This window comes from Diadema antillarum, unplaced genomic scaffold, assembly GCF_040938485.1.
Source record: "Diadema antillarum isolate AM-2024a unplaced genomic scaffold, OU_Dant_1.0 seq00000246_RagTag, whole genome shotgun sequence".
Taxonomy (NCBI): domain Eukaryota; kingdom Metazoa; phylum Echinodermata; class Echinoidea; order Diadematoida; family Diadematidae; genus Diadema; species Diadema antillarum.
This window is the reverse complement of record NW_027271290.1, coordinates 175,105-196,829: the sequence shown is the minus strand read 5'-3', so window position 1 is coordinate 196,829 and position 21,725 is coordinate 175,105. Positions and strand designations below refer to the sequence as shown.

Sequence of the window (21,725 nt, the reverse complement as noted above, 5' to 3'; positions counted from 1 at the left end):
AGAGCACAGAAGTGGTCTCAACTGCTCTGTGTTGGTTGTATACCTGCTGCGATGTGGCGTGTGAGAGCCATATGACAGGCGTAGAAGTCCGCATTTCACTGACTGTATATTAGGGAGTTAAGATTGCACCTTGACATACGTTGTAGTCGACATGAACCGATGGCGTCATTTAAGGCTACGTTTACATGGTGCAGTGGACGACGTTCACCCGTCTGAGATGATGTGAAATTGGCGGGTAAGGAGTGAACACATCGACGTACTGTTGAGAGTGAGGCACATGCGCAGTAGCCCTTTCGTTGCAGGCAGACATGATCTCGACTCCGTCCACTAGTGCATGTTCACTGAAATCTTAAACTCCCTATTGGGAAACCACACACAAGTAGACGTGCTAACTACAATAGGTTGTGGGTGTTGACTTTTGTTCCAGCCTTTTTGCAAAATTGTTTATTCCACACTGACGTAGTAATTTCCATTGGATGCTTCCTTGGAGACAAGATACAGCTAGTACAGGGTGCTGAGTAAAGCTAGCTTGTTACTTGCGAATTTTGTTACGGGGCTTGCTCTGGATCCTGAAATGACCAGTCATGTTGGGGATGCCACAGCTGGTTGCTGGAATTAGAGTGCTGGGAAAAGAAGGGGATGTGAAATGAAGATCTGAAATACTGGTGGAACTTCTTTTTGCTACTATAAATTACATCTTAGCCATATACTGAGTATCAACACAAGAGTTTTGGGTCAATTTAACATGAGTCACAAAATTAATGCTCATCTAAGTTAACATATTCATTACTCTTCTTACCCATCATTGCTAATTTTCTAGGGCAAGGTGCTAGGTAAGCATGTGCCCGCTTGCCCTGGGCAAGTCAAAGTCGGGCAAGTGTTGTGGAGCAAAGGCAAAAACTGATTGCTCAAATCAGGCACGGAAAATTCTCAAAGTAAGGTGGATTTTTTTTTCTTAATATTCCTCAAATGCCATTATGCAGTTAATGAATTTGATCCTATCAAGGTAGGACAAACTGATCATCCAAATGGATGACTTGGTACTCTCTAGTTACTACAATCTTCACACAAAAGTATATGTTTTCATTGGCTTAAATACTCTTCATAATGATCTGACTTTGCAAGGAGAGGAAATTTGTGAAAACTTTTCAGATTTACCAAAACTATCTTTGTGCTTTAGAATCAGTAATGTGATAATCACCTGATTCTTCTATTGCTGATGGTTGCCTCCAACATGGAATCCACACCTAATCTGTTGCCTTTTGACACCTCCTGGTGGCTATTTCATGATTTTCTGTGCCAGAGATAAAAGTGAAAAAGGTGATCCAAATTGTGACTGAGACCACACAAGACAGTACACAAGTGCCATTCATCTACCAATATTTCTTGTGAGCAATGGAGAGTGATTCATGGGCTATGGATCACTTTCCAAGAAATATTGGAAGATGAATTAAGCTTTAGAGGCTTATATTTTTCCCTTTCTATTCAATAAAAAAAAACTAACGATTCAAAGATCCATGTATTCATTAAGCAATAAAAAGCAAGTTACAGAAAACAATACATTTTCTATTACAAATATCAGTCTAAAATTCATATCTACAGTCTTTTTAAATCAAATTATAGGCACACTTTTTGGAGTATAAAAGTGGTGAAAATCAAGCAAGTTGAAAGCAAGCTTCACATAACACATTTCCATCATATGAATACATTGTACATCATGTATGACAAAAAAAAAATGAATTAATCTATTCTGCACATATTTTTGTTGAATATTAATTGAACTCAAATGCTCTTTCACTGAAAATGATGTGAATCCTAGCATATTGCAAAATACAGAGTCATAAGTGCACTTATTTGCCTCTTGAGGGTCAAATCAAATGCAAATTTTGCATGTCGATTTTATGCTTATATTACGTACTACCACGGTCATTACTGTATATGTTGTCAATAGATTTTTTTTTTTAAAAACTTGTAAAATTGTCCCTCTCGGGGGGGGGGGGGCAACTGCCACTGAAAGGTGGACACCATGCTCATTCAACAAAACATGCAAAAGGTTTTTTTTTCACGGTCAGGCAATGCATGCGCGAACAGTAGAAAGGGTATCAAAATCACAGAAATTTTGAAAAAAGTGTTCGCTTTTCAATAGCTCGATATGTGTTCAGGGAATATATTTTACAACTCATGAAAATCTGAATACGAATACTTCATACGGTGGAAAAAATCGAAGGGTCATTACCGGTACTCATTTAGGGTCCATTTTGAAAGTTCATGAACGAGCATGGTGTCCACGTTGCAATGGCAGTTGCCCCCCGCCCCCGGAATTGTAATTGATGGTGATGAATTATGGGTGCTCGTGTGGTATCATACCTGTGATGTACAAAACCCAAACAAGTCATGATGTCCAGCCTCCAGGACTCAGGGTCAGGGGCTCAGAGGGAGCATTGGTCATCATCATACATGTGCCTTTCTCAACATGAGTGGTAGGGCAGGCTGGTACATGTGTCTCGCATCAGTTCTGCCCTACGTACACGTACGAAGCTCCCATTTGTTGCCGACAAGTGTAGTTCATGTCATGGCTCCTCCAGTCGCCCTCCATTCCTACAAGCACTTTTCATGCTCACTGCTAGCAGCCATACCTTTAAATATGAAATTAAAACAAACAAATTGACAAAAAACGATTTCATTACTTCACTGGAAAGTATGAGTTTTGAAAAAAAAGCCACTTCCTGCATTTAAATTGCCACATCAGCAAAAGTAAATTTGTTTCATGTGCTGTATTTTTATAAAGTTGCGTGTTCTCTATAAATTTCTTAAAAGCCTCAATCAACATTGGAAGGCAGTGTCTAACATTGTTCAATCCAAAATTGTTGAATTGTACTTATCTAAAGTTTCATTATATAAATCAATGCAGATTGCAAGAATTCTTATAGAGAACCAATATTAACGAAAACATTTTGAATCACACACTAATATGCATGGGTTAGACTGCTTCGTGTTCCATATGGGCCATGGGCTCTGACCTTGTCCTTGTCTGTAAGAATTGTAACATTGTCATTGACAGTGTCAACAACAATAGATTAATTGTGACAATGAATAATATCCTTCCAGTACTATAAGCCTTCGGTGAAGCCTTAATTATGTTGAACTTGGATTTCTGTTTAAGTTACACATGTTATGACTTATGTACAATGTAGTTGCAAGTTCCGTCTTTGTATTTTGTAATGCCACAGTAGATCTTGATTATTACGGCAAAATTTAGGAAGAATCTTGCAAGTCCTAACAAGCACAATCCTGTCAAGCACAGTCCTGAGCCGATTCCAGTTAGAATATTGTTTCCTTTGATCTAAGGTTGCATTTTCTTCTAACCAGCTAACGAGCTACATCGGTACATGTATAGCCTGCATATTCAACACACCGATCTTGATCACTTAAGTCGATCATTTCTGCGTAAGCGGGCTTATAAACTTGCAGTTGCACTGTAAATTACTGCAGAATGTGATTTCATTTTGACAGAAACTGCCCCCACATCTATGTTGGTTACCAATTTAAGCACTAACTGCGACCAGCAGCCCATACGCATAGTGTATGCATGGGGCTGCTGGTCGCAGTTAAGCACCAACACAGAAAATCATATATGGGACTGTGGGAGTAAAAACAATATTTGCCGAGTGCGAGTGGATGGAGAACAGGCATCAAATAAATTCTTACCGAATTTGACGTGGAATTGTTAGTTCTTTGATGAAACCGGCCTCTTCAGCGAACAGATGCTTTTATGCAGTTCACCTTTCCACTTCCAGTCTCCAAATTTGGCATTCAATCTCCGATCTTTCGAGACGTGTCCTTAGATCGCTTGCGTTGGGGACATCTAACGGTTACAGTTCGAACAATGGCACTGCGCTGCGCATACCGCGCGCTGGCGGTTAACGTACGAGCTGTGCTTTTTAATTTTGGCGCGCACGGCCAGGGGATGGCAGAGCGAAGGGGACTATTGGTATATGGCTATGGCAGGGCTCGACACTAACTTTTATTTTTGGTGGCCCGATCGGGCCACCAAAATCATTAATTTTTATTTTTTGGTGGCCCGAAAGTAAAATCTGGTGGCCCGAAAAAAAAATCAAGAAAAACATGAATACTAAATCGGTCCTACTGAACATAGAAAATGAAATATTAAGTATTACTCAAGTGATACATGTACCCATGTCTAAAATAAATGAAGAGAAAATTCAATCATCTTACCGTTATTCTGAGTTCTAAGATTTAGCAAATAGGCTTATAGATTATTATAAAAGTTGATGCCTATTTAGGTGGTCAAAACTTACGTTTGAAACGATAGAGTGGGAGCATTTGCAGACATTTGTGAACATCCGACATCTGTTTTGGCATTATAAAGAGCTGGAAGTTACCGTTATTCATTTCTGATTGTAAAAGCAATTATCCAACATTTACTAGTATTTTAACACCATACGGAGCCGAATGTTACTATTGTTTTTTTTTTTTTCAAATGTAAAAGCAAAGAACTGACATTCATTTTCGCATGTTACGGAGCTGAATGTTATCCTTATTCATTTCTGAACGTGAAAGCAAACATCCCCGATTTATTGTAGCATCTAACTGAGCCGATTGATACCGTTAATCATTTCCAAATGTAAAAGCAATAATCTGTTATTCATTTTAGCATCGTACGGAGCAGAATATTACCGTTATTCATTTTAAAATTAAAAAAGCAAACATCCAACATTTGTTTTATTATCGTACGGAGTCGAATGTTATTGCTGTCCACTTCCGAAAGTGAAATGAATTACCTGACAATTTAGCATTGTACGGAGCCGAATTTTACTGTTTTTCATTTTTGAACGTCAAGGCAGACATCAGACTTTAAAGGACAAGTTCACCTTCATAGACATGTGGGTTGAGTGAACGCAGCAATATTAGTAGAACACATCAGTGAGAGTTTGAGCAAAATCGGACAATCCGTTAAAAAGTTATGAATTTTTGAAGTTTCTGCTCAGTCACGGCTGGATGAAAAGAGTATACCATGGCTTGTGATGTCACATGAGTACAACGATATAAAGAAAGAATAAAGAAAATTCAACATATTCAATTTTTTTTGCATAACAAAAGAACACTCCACTTCTCTCTTTCAGAAGGCAGGGGGAATAGTTTACCCTTAACATACGTCAGTAGCAAGTCGAAGAAATGTGCACTTTATTAATAAAGTAAAGTTTTGTGAAATTCTCTTTTTATTTTCCTTATATAGTTGTACGCATGTGACATCATACACTGTAGTAGTCTTCTCTTCCAGCAGTGACTGCGCAGATACTTAAAATATTCGTAACTTTTGAACAGATTGTCCAATTTTCCTCAAACTTTCACTGATGTGTTCTACTAATATTGCCGCATTCTCTCAATCCTTATGTCCTTTAAATATTTTACCATCAAACGCAGCTGAAAGTTACTGTTATTCATTTCGAAATGTAATAGCAAATATCCGACATTTATCTTAGCATCGTATGGAGCAGAATATTACTGCTATTCACTTCCGAACGTATACAAGAGCAATCATCTGACATTTATTTTAGCATCTTCCTTAGCCGAATGTTATTGCTATTTACTTTCGAAAGTAAAAGCAAACATCCGACATTTATTTAATCATCATTCGGGGTTGAATATCATTGTTATTCATTTCCGAACGTCAAAGGGCAAGGGATCATTCGACATTTATTTTAGCATCTTCCGCATGATCTGTTATTGCTATTTATTTCAAACCTGAACGTGAACATCCGGTATTTATTTTACTATCTACAGTGATCTATGGAGTTGAATATTATTGTTGTTCATTTCCGAACGTCAGAGCAAAATTAATATCCGACATCTATTTTAGCATCATCCGGAGCTGAATGTTGTTGCTATATACATTCGAACATAAAAGCAAACATGAGACATTCTTATTCACCTGAACGTGAACATCCGGTATTTATTTTACTATCTATATGGAGTTGAATATCATGTTTATTCATTTCCGAACGTCAAAGGGATCATTCGACACTTGCTTTAGCATCTTCTGGAGCTGAATGTTGTTGTTATTTACTTTCCAGCGTAAAAGCAAACATCCGGCATTTATTTTCTCATCGTAAGGAGTTGAATATTATTAGTATTCATTTCCGAACGTCAAAGCTAGCATTCCACATTTTTCAGCATCTTCTGGAGCCGAATATTATCCTTATTCAATTCCGAACGCAAAACCAAACATCCGACACTTCTTTTAGTATCATACGGAGCCGAATATTACCGTTATTCATTTCCAAAATAAAAAGCAAACATCCGGCATTTATTTTCTCATCGTACGGAGTTGAATGTTATTAGTATTCATTTCCGAACGTCAAAGCTAACATTCCACATTTATTTCATCATCTTCTGGAGCCGAATGTTATCCTTATTCATTTCCGAACGCAAAATCAAACATCCGACACTTATTTTAGTATCATACGGAGCCGAATATTACCATTATTCATTTCCAAAATAAAAAGCAAACATCTGACATTCATTATGGCATCTTACGGAGCCGATTGTTACCGCTGTCCATCTACAAAAGTAAAGGCAATTATCCGACATTTTGGTGGCCCGATTGGGCCACCAAAATCTTCATTTCTGAAATGTTGGTGGCCCGACGCGCGTTTTTGGTGGCCCCGGGCCACCGGTAGTGTCGAGCTCTGGCTATGTCATGTAACAATTCTCCATTTTGACAAGTATTTTAGATTTACTAAGGTTTGGTAAAAGATTTAGAGTGAAATATGTACATATACAGTAAACTTTAACCCTTTTATACAACACGTCTAGATTAGGTTAATAAATGACGTGAAATTGACGTCTTTATCTGGTTGCGGGAATGCACTAGCTCTGGTCAAAAAGCGACGTAAAACTGGCGTCTTAATCCCGACATGAAAGCAGGAGAAAAACACTGGTAATTTATTGGTCAATAACTGACGTAAATGTCACAGCATACTATTCTAGTTATGCAATTCATTCGCCGTTGAAAGTCGTCATAAAGATGTTGTATATGTCGTAACACGACGTATGACCAGTTGACCTGTTTACGACCAATAAAAGACGTTGTTTTTTTTTTTGCGACGAGTGTCTGCTATCACTAAACCTAAACAGTATCAGGGATGGTGAATGGTCGTCATTATAGAACATGTATGGTGGTAATATGGGGTATGTATGGTCGCTATATGATGTATGTATGGTGGTTATATGGTGTATAAATGGTAGATATATGGTACTTCTGTGGTAGATGAGTGGTGGTTGTATGGTGTAGGTATCATGGCGGTCATGATGGTAGCTGTATGGTGCTTCTGGGGTAGTTTTATGTATGGTGATTATATGGTAGAAGTATGGTAGTATTTGGTAGATGTATGATACTAGTATGATATATGTATGGTGCTTATATATGGTGTATGATGGTTATATGGTAGGCATATGGTGGTATGGTTGCACCATTTACCCACCATAGAAGTTATAGAACCACCATGCATACACCATAAACACCATACATAAATCATACTTCGTTCATATAATTACCATATATCTACCATAAACCAAAACAGCTAACACAAATGACGCATTAATCTGCCACAGATATCTACCACAGTCACCATACAATGTTCCATGTTAGCACCTAATATCTACCATATAACCACAATGCATCTATTACCATCATAGAACCAACACTATACTTAACAGCCATATTTTGTTCACATGGTTAATTACCTGTATGAAAACAAAAACCGAGTCATGAAAAAAATGTAACACAATAAAAAAATATTTTAATATATGAGCTGCATATATAACAGAAATGTCTGTATGTACCATATTCACCATATTCTACACCATACGGTATATTGTAGAACAAGCATCTACCATACAGATGTACCATACGCGATCTACTCACCATAATATATACACCATATGTGATATACCATAGAACAAGCACCTGTCATACAAATGTACCATATTTATTCTACTCACCATGATTAACACTACGTGGTATACCATAGAACAGGCATCTACCATACAGATGTACCATATTCATTCTATAATTCTACTCGCCATCATTTACACAATGTGGTATACCATAGAACAAGCATCTACCATACAAATATACCATATATATATGCATTCTATGATACACTATAAATTTACACCATGTGGTATACCATAGAACAAGCATCTACGATATTCATTCTACTCACCATATATTTACACCATGTAGTATACCATAAGACACGCATCTACCATAGAGATATACCATATCCATAAATCTGCTCGCCATATATTTACACCATTTGGTATACCATAGAACGCATATCTACCATACAGATGTACCATATGCACTTTATTCATCGTAAATTTGCACCATGTGGTATACCATAGAACATGCATCTACCATAGAGATGTACCATATGCAGTCTACTCACCTTGTATCTACACCATATGGTGTACCATAGAACGCATATCTACCATACAGATGTACCATATACACTTTATTCACCATAAATTTGCACCATGTGGTATACCATAGAACATGCATCTACCATAGAGATGTACCATATGCAGTCTACTCACCTTGTATCTACACCATATGGTGTACCATAGAACGCATATCTACCATACAGATGTACCATATGCAGTCTACTCACCTTGTATCTACACCATATGGTGTACCATAGAACGCATATCTACCATACAGATGTACCATATGCAGTCTACTCACCTTGTATCTACACCATATGGTGTACCATAGAACGCATATCTACCATACAGATGTACCATATGCACTTTATTCACCATAAATTTGCACCATGTGGTATACCATAGAACATGCATCTACCATAGACATGTACCATATGCAGTCTACTCACCTTGTATCTACACCATATGGTGTACCATAGAATGCATATCTACCATACAGATGTACCATATGCACTTTATTCACCATAAATTTGCACCATGTGGTATACCATAGAACATGCATCTACCATAGAGATGTACCATATGCAGTCTACTCACCATGTATCTACACCATATGGTATACCATAGAACAAGCATCTACCATACAGATGTACCATATATGCAATATTCCCACCATATATTTACACTATATGGTATACCATAGAGCAATCATCTACCATAGAGTTGTACCATAGATTTACCATACACCATAGAGCCATACCATACATGTACCATACAATTTTTTTTTTGTAAGGGTATGTCTATGATGGTACATGTAATTGCTTTTCGCCGTCCCTTTTTAGAAAACAAGCGACACATTAATAGTACAGGCAATCAGGGCTTTGGAAAGGGCTCTCGAAAGGGCTATGGAAAGGGCTTTCGAAAGGGCTATCGAAAGGGCTATCGAAAGCCGTTTAAACAGGGGAAAGTTGATAAACGCAGCCTTAGACTGTTTAGCCAATAAATAAGTGTGTGGGATTTTCTCTCAAAAATCTCTTTGCGGAGACGGCTCCTCTCTGTATAGTTCTTAACGCTTATTATTTCATTACTCTATTTTGATTAATATAAGTTGACTTAGGGCTACTCTCTCTGCTCATCCTTATCTTTTCTTTCTTTCCATCTTTATAACGTCACATTCACCGCTAACAAATTCCTTTGTGATTTGCACATTTTTTCTCTGCAATTTATTTTGTCACTGTTATCATTAATGAGAATATAAAATTGGTGTCGTATCATGTCCTGTGTATTCAATAGCGTGAAATCGAAGAAAACAATTGGTATCGAAATTTCACTGAAATCAGATATGATACTTTAAAAAGACATTTTAGTATCAATGGTTTTATATGTCTTCGCAAAAAAAGCAAAACAAAAACGCTATAACATCCATTGCATTGCTTCAGCAACATCTGCCATTTAAAGGGGCATTCCAGACAATAACACCTTCCATGGTTAGTTTCACATCTATAATACAAAATAGTTCCGTAGATTTTTGGAATTTATCGGGGTCCTCGAACAGATAGAGCAGTTCTCTGAAAACCAAAAAAAAAAAAAAGGTATAATACACTGAACAAGGATTGATGATTACATAGGAATAGGATGCCCACATGTTCCAGTAATGTAGGGCCTAATTGTATTATTTCTATTGACATAACACTTGCTTAAAGGGGACCGCCGCATGATTACCAATACTGGGTGAGATTTTCAGAATATGTTAGTGGAATGAGGAATAAGAATATTTTCAAAATTCATAACATATTGCAATAAACAAGGATGATGACATGGCAGCCTTACCAAAAAAAAAAGTGCATGAGTTGGGGCTCTACGAAGCAGAACAAAAGAAAGGCATGCATAGATTCTACATTGGTGAACTTGATAAGGAGGCGGTATTGTGATTGTAACGGAATTACACTGCTACATTTCTGAAATATGTGAGACTACTATGTCATCAACACTGTTCAGTGTAATTTCCTTTAGATTTTCAGAGTATTAGTTTCTCTGCTAAAGTCCACACTAAATTCCACAAATCTATACATGGAGCTGTTGATATATGTACTACGAGAATGATGTGAAATTATAAAAATCGTCTCAGTGTCCCTTTAACAAGTCCATCTGTGGACTCTGATGCAGGCCTCCTTCTTTTGTTCTGCTTCCTTCATCACTCAATCATCCAAGGGCGGATCCAGAAATTCTGTCCAAAAAAAAAGCTGTCATCCCCATCAGCCGAATCATGAGCCGAAATGTGATTCCACCACTGACTACAGTGAATCGGACTCCTTCGGACTCGGGGAAGTGGGCCGAAGCGCAAGCGCTAAAGAGGAGTCGATAGCGTAGGTCTCTATAGGAAACTTGCGCCGTGCGCCCGCGTACGCTTTTGGCTAAAACACCGGGACCATGCACCTTTAACTTCAATGATGAGTAGAATCCCGATATTTTTGTGTAGCTTATGCTTGATCTATATTGGATGGCATTAATCCATGGAATACCAGAGAATATTGCACTCGTTAGGACTAATATTGCACTCATTTACGATTTTTGCAATATTGGCCCTACTGTAAACTCGTGCAATATTTCCAGGTATGATTCATAGCCATCCAATATAATATAAATATTGAATGCGTCGGACCCGTATATTTTGTATATCTTCACGTGTATATATATTCACGTCTTTTTATCATGGTTTGTAAAGGTTTCCTATCAAAAGAAGAAGAAGAAATTTCGCTAACCCAGTCAGTGAGCCCTAGATTTCCTTTTTGAATGATCTCTTCACGGCCACCATACGTTTTGAGCAGTGAACCAAAGATGATCGAGGGCTCACACGGGTAAATAATTCTCCATAGAGACGTGTGTTAAAATTCAAAATTCAAAAAAAATTCTGTAAAATAGCTGGGAGAAATGAGGTGTTTCATCTTCACTAACCTGGATAAGTAAGCTATTCCCTGTCATCCATCAAATTTCCAAGGCAGGTTCTTCGGCTCAAACTCTGTCCAAGGGTCCGTGAGCCAGACTACGAGTTCGTTTCACTCAAAAAATCACCTATTTTCTGTACATGCACCCAATGAAATATAGTCCCTTCAAATTCCATGAGAAAATCTTTCATCTTCCAACTAAAATGCAGTTTGTAGAGGAATTCATACTCAATATCTGCAGCTATTCAGGTTTTTGCCAGACTGCATTATTGATTTTCAGTTAATTTTTTTTTCATTCATTTTGGGACATTCCATTTTATTTACAGGTGTGAGCCTTAATAGAGCGCCCCACAGCGGGGCCGCGCTGTGGTGTTCTCTCATCTTGGGTCGATTAACGACATCACGCAGTCGTATATATCATGGTACATGTATATCGCGTCCACACCGTGATGACAAAGGTGAGATACTTTCGTTTTTACTGGGCTCATATAGGAGGGTCGAGGTGACCACAGTTTCCTTGTTCGATAACCTTAGCACTCATTGTCGTGTCATACTGCGAGTACGTGTCGCGGTCTCTCGATATGTACTGACCGCAGGTGTGGTTTCACAAAATATATTAAACGATAATATTATGTTAAAAAAATCCTGTGCCTCGTGATACATCTGTGCAGTGCACGCGCTTCATCATGCAAGTCTATCATGCACGCTGTGTCATAGCAAATGGATTTTAGGGAAGCATTCACGTTGATGTGAAAGGATTGATATATCCTCAGTAGAAAACATTACATTTCAATCAAGGTGGAAATAACATGCGATTTAGATTTTCTTTATTGCTGTGTGCATAATGTATATATATATATATATATATATATATATATATATATATATATAAATTTTGAGTAAAACCACCCTTTGGCAGTGCATTGCATTCGCAAGAGAATGGCCACAGCACTATAGTATTTCGAAGTGCTCAGCCCAAGTAGGCCTACTGTGTTAAACCACTGATTAAAGCAAAGGTCTCGCGTGAACAGTATGTGGAAATGAGCGTGTTATGTAATATCGTGCTACATCCATGTGCAATTTTACTGTGACCTGACGCTCTGAGGACATTATACATCTGTTTTAAATGAAAAGGATAAGGATATAGCGAAAAGTGATATTCTCTACCCGCCCAAATACGTATACTTTTGCAGGAAAATTAAGATTACCGTAAAATTATGGTAGCTAATCTGTGGCTTCCCCTGCAAGTTTTATTCAATGTTTTTAGAATCCACAGATCTACTACAGAAAAAAAAAAAACCTTTTCACATATCGTATTCACGTATTATATTTATGTATTAATGGCTGCATTAAAAAGAAAAAAAAAACTTTGATGTGGTCTCCTATTGACACTGTTATTGTCCTACCATTAACACTCCAGCAATATCAAATCAACATGACGTGTCATTGTTGAATTACTACCAGCACAGTGTTAAAGATATCACCAGCTTCAGTGTCAAATGAACACGCAGGTAAACACTTTTCAGCACGTGAACATTTCAACTCCATCACAACATAGGCCTACTTCCTACACCTGGCAATGTGATCCTCTATTGGCGCTTGATCTATGATAGATTTAACACCCATAGTATCAAGATCTAACACCGATCTTCATGCAATGCATGATAAGATAAACTCTAATTGATATAAATGAATATAGGCCTATATATATATATATATATATATATATAATATAGTGAAAACTCTAAGCAAAGAAATATATGTACAAACATATAAGATATGTAAGTACATTATACATGTATATTTATGTAATATTGATTACATAGAATTATATATTTTGATTTGTTTGTCATGTATTGCCTTATTGGCGTATGAGACAGAATTCATTTTTAAAAAGTCTGAACCTAGAAATTGACACACGTACGTGTTTTCCGGCCAATTATGTCAGTTTTGTTATTTTGACATCTTAACACCCACATTATTTTCACCTGTTTATTTTTTTTTAATGATAAATCTACAATGATAGGGTGCTGTTAATATACAGTATAGCATGCATCATACGTGTCACTACGATAACAATATAAATATGTTGATGGTTTAGTTCCAGCAGGGTTTATAGCACGGATTGCGACGTGGCATCAAACATGCTAATCGCTGGTACTGGTAGAGGTGTTACCAGAGTGAATACAAGAAGTGGCTCGAGGTAAATATTAATATCCATTTACCTCATGGTAAGTATACACAAATGAGTGGGTTAACTGTTGGCACGCATGAATCCACCATGGACCTACCACACACATGGACTATAGACCGATTCAGGTTCGTTGAGGGCAGCAGACAATTTGTGGCAGAGCGGGTTTCAACCACCGAACTAAAACATAGTGGAATGCGTGTTCACCCAGGAAATACGCAGCCACCAAAACTTGCTACCACCGCCATTTTGTTAGGTCAATTTTTTCCTTATATGGAGTGCGGGCTGTGTCTCCAAAGCGCAAGATCATTATCATGTACAAACGTGCATTGTTACGTCATAATCACTAGCCATTGGACGGCGTACTCTTGGTGCGCGCGTACCAGTGGCCCAGTCTGACCGCGCCTAAGCGTGCACTCCATATAAGGAAAAATTGACCGAACAAGATGGCGACGCAACACGGTAATTTGGCTGCACGGTCTCGTGTATGTTGGAATAGGGACACGCATTCCACTATGTTTTAGTTCGGTGGTTTCAACCCGCTCTGATTTGTGGCACTGGGCACAGCCATAAGCTCATTTTGAAACATGCATCAAATTGCACCATTTGCAACATCAAAATGCAAAAAGTTCTTACCGTGGGAGGGGGGACACCCCCCCTCCCACACCCTCCCCTCTCCCTTCTCTCGCTCCGCTCGCCCGTGGCGTTCATGATATTCAGTGAAAAGAATCAATACAAGAAGTGTATTTAAATGATACCATATTATAGGCAAATTGCTCAATGATAATCTACATCAAAATATACTGCAACCATAAACAAGTGGGACTGTTTCAACTCGTTAAAACACGCAAAAACATGCATCAAACTGCACCATTTGCAACATCAAAATGCGAAAAGTTCTCACCGTGGGAGGGGGGACACCCCCCTCCCACACCCTCCCCTCTCCCCTCGCTCGCTCCGCTCGCCCGGGTTCAGTGGCGTTCATAATATTCAGTGAAAAGAATCAATACAAGAAGTGTATTTAAATGATACCATATTATAGGCAAATTGCTAAATGATAATCTACATCAAAATATACTGCAACCTTAAACAAGTGGGACTGTTTCAACTCGTTAAAACACGCAAAAACATGCATCAAACTGCACCATTTGCAACATCAAAATGCGAAAAGTTCTCACCGTGGGAGGGGAACACCCCCTCCCACACCCTCCCCTCCCCCCTCGCTCGCTCCGCTCGCTCGGGTTCAGTCGCGTTCATGATATTCAGTGAAAAGAATTAATACAAGAAGTGTATTTAAATTATACCATTTTGTAGGCAGATTGTTCAATAATAATCTACACTAAAATATACTGCTACCTTAAAAAGTGGGACTGTTTCACGTCGACAAAACGCGCAAAAACATGCATCAAATGGCACCATTTGCAACATCAAAATGCAAAAAGTTCCTACCGTGGGAGGGGGGACACCCCCCCCCCACACCCTCCCCTCTCCCCTCGCTCGCTCCGCTCGCTCGGGTTCAGTGGAGTTCATGATATTCAGTGAAAAGAATCAATACAAGAAGTGTATTCAAATTATACCATTTTATAGGCAAATTGTTCAATGATAATCTACATCAAAATATACTGCTACCTTAAACAAGTGTAACTGTTTCACGTCGATAAAACGCGCAAAAACATGCATCAAATTGCACCATTTGCAACATCAAAATGCAAAAAGTTCTTACCGTGGGAGGGGGGACACCCCCCTCCCACACCCTCCCCTCTCCCCTCGCTCGCTCCGCTCGCCCGGGTTCAGTGGCGTTCATGATATTCAGTGAAAAGAATCAATACAAGAAGTGTATTTAAATGATACCATATTATAGGCAAATTGCTCAATGATAATCTACATCAAAATATACTGCAACCTTAAACAAGTGGGACTGTTTCAACTCGGTAAAACACTCAAAAACATGCATCAAACTGCACCATTTGCAACATCAAAATGCGAAAAGTTCTCACCGTGGGAGGGGGACACCCCCTCCCACACCCTCCCCTCCCCCCTCGCTCGCTCCGCTCGCTCGGGTTCAGTCGCGTTCATGATATTCAGTGAAAAGAATTAATACAAGAAGTGTATTTAAATCATACCATTTTGTAGGCAGATTGTTCAATAATAATCTACACTAAAATATACTGCTACCTTAAACAAGTGGGACTGTTTCACGTCGACAAAACGCGCAAAAACATGCATCAAATGGCACCATTTGCAACATCAAAATGCAAAAAGTTCTCACCGTGGGAGGGGGGACACCCCCCTCCCACACCCTCCCCCCTTGCTCGCTCCGCTCGCTCGGGCTCGGTCGCTTCGCTCCCTCGCAGACTAACCGCCCCCCCCCCCCCAAGATGAAATCCTGGCTACGCCGTTGTATGAACGGAGGTTTTTCTTTGTTCCGACCTGTATCGCCGCCACGTGCGACCTATAAATGGCCCGACATTTATTCACGAAGGTGGTACAAGGCTCACACCTGTAAATCAAATGAAATGTCCCGGACTGCTTCACAAAATCATACCAAATATACCAAATTAGATGAAGAAAAAATGCAGTTTGGCAAACGGAAAAGACAACTTTCCGTAGTGAACATTTCGTCGACAAGATGACTGATTTTCGTAACGAAATATTCCGTGCGCGTCACTTAGCGCTCCATGGTCTGTGCCCATGGTTTAAACCATGGACAATATTGTACACTGTACCACCTTGGTTCACATAGAAGTGCATGTATACGGTATTCACTATTCGCTAGTCGCTATACGCTATACGGGCATGGCGGGTACAATATCACATAAGGTAGCACATTAATTCCTGTAAAAAGAAAGAAAAAACAATTTTTATCTGCATACATGTAACTATTGATCTTCGAAAATAAACTTGTTTTGGATTAACTTAAAGCAGTGGAAACACCTCTACAAATTATTGAACTTCTAGATACAACTTTTTATGATTTTTTTAAATGGTATTAGCTCAGCCAGTCGATCGAGATGTGGTCATTTGAGCCATATGATTTTACACACAAAAAAATTACTGTAGTTATGTTTCCAAATATTAATTCTAAATTTCAAACATGTATCAGCCTAATCGATTTTATCAGTTATTCCTATTTTTGCTTTGATGACGTCATTTTTCGGGGGTGGGGGGGGGTGGAGCTTAATTCTAATCCCCCATCCCAGCTCTGTGAACTCATAGCAAAAATGAAATAATACAGAAATTAATTTCATAAACAATATTTCCTTGGATTAAATCTATTTCCACATTATTTTCAAGTTATCATATAAATAATTAATTAATTAATAAATTAAATATTCCGATGAAATGAGTACCAAGATATCCTTTACTTTGTAACTTGCCTTAATAACCAAAGCACACGTTCAGAACACCAGCTGCCACACCCGAAAAAGATGGTATACAATGTACGTTGCACGAAAATCGAACAAGCACGATTCCCATATTCTATACGCTGCTTTACGAAATTTTCGACTTGTGCCCTCTTATGTGACCCGATATTAGGAAATCCTAAATTATCTAGCTAGACGTGCCCTCGAAAACATGCACCGTATACAGTACCCGAATAATCCTCCAATGTGAACCCAGCCCCATGTGCATCTCGACGAGTACATCAGATGTTTGGATTATGACGACTGTGTAATTGTTCATCATCACTGAAAAAAAAAATCGCTTCCCTCATTTCGGTTTTATTTCGCTGAGGTGCCTTTTCAAACTTAACTGCCTTTGGAAAATCGACAATGATTGGGAGCAGTAAACCTCAAATCATGACAAATTTCGTGTCACAAAATTAGTAATTACTGAAGTGGACGCTTATGTTCGCGCATGTAATGTCGCTTGATGGTAAGACGTAAATGTCGTTTACCATTTTACTGTCCATGTTTACTCTGAAACAATGTGCAAAAAATAGGAGAATTTGAAAAAAAATACAAATTACAACCAAACTGCCGAAATACTTGCTTTCTCTCGGCAAAGAAAAGGACGTCGAAGTAACTAGACTTGAACGTGCCAATACATGTAATATTTGAATTGATGTAAAATTAAGTTTTTTATACACTACACGTACTTATGTTGACAACATCTGTTAATAAAAAGTGGCATTATGATTTGGTCTTGACTAATCGCTGTATTCATTAATTCGATTTGTATTTCCAAACAGCTATGATCGTCGCAACAGAGCGGTGTAGGGAAATTTCGTCACCAGCAGTCAGCCATTAAGGTACTTCGAAGGGATGATTGGGACTTCGTGGAACAACGCTTTACATACACTGATTATTGTGTATTCATCAATTCATTTGGACAGCTGCATTTCTACGGGTACGTGTTGCAGTAACAGTGTGTAGCAACGTGTGTTGCAAATCATGAGACGCAATATGAAAAGATGAAAGATAGGAAACCCCCTATATCCATTCAACTGGTGCACGTAACGAGCTCAAACCCAGCGAGTCACGCACCACACGTGTTGTGCAACCCAAAAGTCATACATCCCACGAGTTAAACACTTATTGAACATGGCCCATATGAGCTCAACATCGAGTAAAATAGACCCCCGAGATATAGATAAATCTGACTTGAGAGCACTGTAACTTATGGCGGCCATAACTATACCGGGCATTCAGAGAAGAATAAAATCACTTTCAATGGGTTATTGCAATGAATCAAGTGTGTTGTTCTGTCAGTGCTTCATTTATCTCTTGTTGATACTTAAAGCCCCAAGTTAGAAATCACCATTAAAAAAAACAGTATCCCAACCGAATTGGTCTATACCATCCACCAGCTCAACACATGGCAAAGAAAGCCTATGAGCTGCTCGAAACTACCAAAAACAAAAAAAACAGAAGATACCGACACTGCATCATGATGGGGCTTGGACGTGTTAAAAAAAAATGTGGAATCTCTTTGCACTACGTGTAGTTAGTTTGTGGAAATTTATGCGTAGGGTCTAGGTTGACAGTTGAATGCTAAGTATTCACTGGATTTTTATGTTCCATGCTCCCAGCCGCTTTTTCACAGATTTTTTGACATAGAGGCCAAAGAGGAGGTTCTTTATTTGAACAATATTATGAAGTTGTATTTCAGAGAAAATGTTGAAATCCTGTACTGATCTTGGTGGTAATCTTGTACGGAACAACTACATTAAGTTTTTCTTTATATCTCCTTGTTATGTTTTAATTACTAGTACCCAAGACGTGATAAAGAAGTAGCAGTGTCTCATTAAACAAGTTAATACAGATTTTCCCGGTCAATTTCATACTTTTGTCACTCAAATTCATTAATGTGCATTATAAAATGGGTTCAAGAATGTAGCCAATAGGAAGCGTTGAAATGAGACACACCTCCTTCCTTTACTTCAGTACAATTGCACTGCTTGGTACCTATGGTAGATTGCCGATCGCCTGTGCGCGCGGCGGCTCCTTTGATGAATTGCATGCATACGCGCTGTCAATCCTGTAAACAACTTCTAGTTCGGGCTGCCGGCCGGCCGGCCTGTCTTCCCTTGTGCATAACATGTGTGGCGTACGTACGTATACTCTATTATACGTACACTTTGTACAGTACAGTAGACCAAGCGTTATGGGACCGGACGCGTACATGGAGTCACTTTGAAGAGCAAATCCAACGATTTAGCAGGTTAATTCTCACGCCGTTTTCAGAGTATGTTGTCTAGTAGGCCTATACGAGGAGTCTATATCAAGTCTTTAAGGTAAAGGGTGCATATTCTATGTAAAATAAGTAAGTTTTCATGCGGGAACTTAAGTGTCCGGAAACCCAACCCCCCATTATACTCATACTGTATGTGCGGGACTTCCGCGAGTGCGACGTGCGTAAATGTTTGGGACGAACATCTTCGGACGTCTTGACCCACAAAGGTACGTGAAAAACGCTGAAAAATGATGTTAGTTTTCGAATTTTCGACCCATTTTATAAAACAAATGATGCACAGGATTATTTCGTGGCGTTAGTGGAGGCGTGGTGCACTCGAGGGTATTTACAATTGTGAAACATGCACGAGGCGAACTAACACACTCTATCCTGTGCATCATTTGTATATTCAAATTCACGCAGCGCACGCACGCGAAAATATTGCGGGTACTAGTATTCAAATTCAGAATCCGAGCGATCAATTTCATTTATGGGCGTTCTATTTCGTTCTCGTGAAATCAAATTCACGATTGGGCATTCAATTTCAAAATGCGAGCACCGACTTTCCTACTCGTTCAGTCACATTCATGCAATAGTCACGTGATAGTTCCAATGAGCTTCCTTGGAGCGTTCAAATTCATTTTAATAGGCGATCACGTTCCTACTTCGTGCCCTCAATTTAACGAGGAAAATGGAGTAGACTTTTAAGAAAGGAAAAAGGGCCAATACAACCAATGAAGGCTTGCATATAGTGTAATTATGATTGTTTACAGGTTGTACATTGTTCTCTGTTCATGTATTCTTTGTTTTTTCATCTCAGTAAATTTCAGATTGTAATGTCCAATCAGCAGTGCATCCAAACAACAGAACTACGATTTAATCATATTTCTTGATATGATGCTGCATGCTGACAACGCCCCATAACCAACCACATAATGACAATTCATAAATTTCAAGACAAACTGACACACAATGATTTACGTGCATGAGTTGTGACTAACTCACACATGGGTCCTCTATTTTATGTCCAATCCGAGGGACATGTGCCTGTACATTCCTTTTTGCTAAGCGCGAGTTCAAAATTGTCAATGAACAGGTGGACCTCTACTGCAAAATAAATAATCATAATAAATCCCTATATATTCAAAGCCAAATGAGAAACATGCATACACGGCCTCAAACTAACTAAATTCAGGACTTCTTTTAAATTGAATGCAGTTATTTGGAACATGGTTGCTATTCACGAATTTGAATGAGAGACGAGATTCCGTCGCCAGCTTGACATGAATATGTTCATTGATGAAATGCGCGCTCCTCTCTTGATTTGAATGCTCCACTAGTGAATTTGAATGTTCCGATAGTGAATTTGAATGCTCTGACAGTGAATTTGAATGCTCGGATAGTGAATTCGAAAGATCGGATTTTGAATTTGATTGCTGATTCCGTGCTGCGAGCGTGGAATGCGTGAAATCGAATGCTCGGAATAGGAACTTGAATGACAAAAGTATGAAATTGACCGGGAAAACCTACATATAACCATACTGCGCACAATTTATAGCACTTTAATGTTAATTGGCTAAGCTGTGTTTCTATGTGTTCAGTAGCATTATGCAGTAAAATAAGTACAATTTTTACTTCTTTTTTTCCCGTGTCCTATATATATATTCTTTGCACATTACACAATTGCTGCCGAAAATTTTGAAGGGGTCAGCGAATTGCTGCTCGGCTTATAGGTGTGTTGTATGCTTGGCCAGACGTGCTGTCTATTGTCAAAGCAATTTATGAACACCTACTTTAGAACGCATAACTTCAAATTCAAATTCAAATTCAAATTTATTCCGTTTCTCGACAGTAAAAAAAAATAACAACATACATCACTCCTTCTTCAGTGATAAGAATCGTATAAAAAACAAACAAACAAAGTGAGTTTAACAGAGTAGAACAGTACTTGTATACTTGCAGTAAAGATACATTACAATGCCTGAAGTGAATTGAAATAAAGTGGAATATCAACGTACACAAGGCGGAAAACGGAGGGACCCACTGAAAAGACGAAGCTTGTAGAGTGTGGGCCCCTCAAGAGAGAAAGAATCAGTGAAAATATTGGTAACAATTATCGGCATCAGGACAGCAACGAAAATGTCTGAAGCAACAACAGCGAAAATAGTTGTAACAGCAGAAAAAGAAAAAAAAATAGAGAGGAAAAATGTTTAAAAACATTTACAAAATAGAAATGGAAGCCCATAAAGAGTCAGACAGAAAAGGGAAAAAAACACAAAATGACAACATTAACATATAAACGGACATGAAACGACACTGGGACATCGACGAGGCTATAGTTAAACGCAAAAGACAGACTACGACAGGAAGCAAGACTAGCACAACGGAGATAACGATACACGAGGGCTGGACGATGGAAAACAAAAACAAGACAGAGACAAGAC

The 21,725-nt window shown here is 38.6% G+C and overlaps 1 long non-coding RNA gene across 1 annotated transcript; it reads right to left on the bottom strand.

The window, feature by feature from the left end:
• Positions 1-1,202: 1,202 nt before the first annotated feature.
• LOC139729553 (uncharacterized) lies at positions 1,203-3,865 on the bottom strand. The gene is made up of 3 exons (XR_011710874.1): positions 3,709-3,865; positions 2,368-2,636; positions 1,203-1,294 (listed from the first exon to the last, which is right to left on the bottom strand). It is a non-coding gene; the product is annotated as an uncharacterized lncRNA (long non-coding RNA).
• Between the last annotated feature and the right edge of the window lie 17,860 nt (positions 3,866-21,725).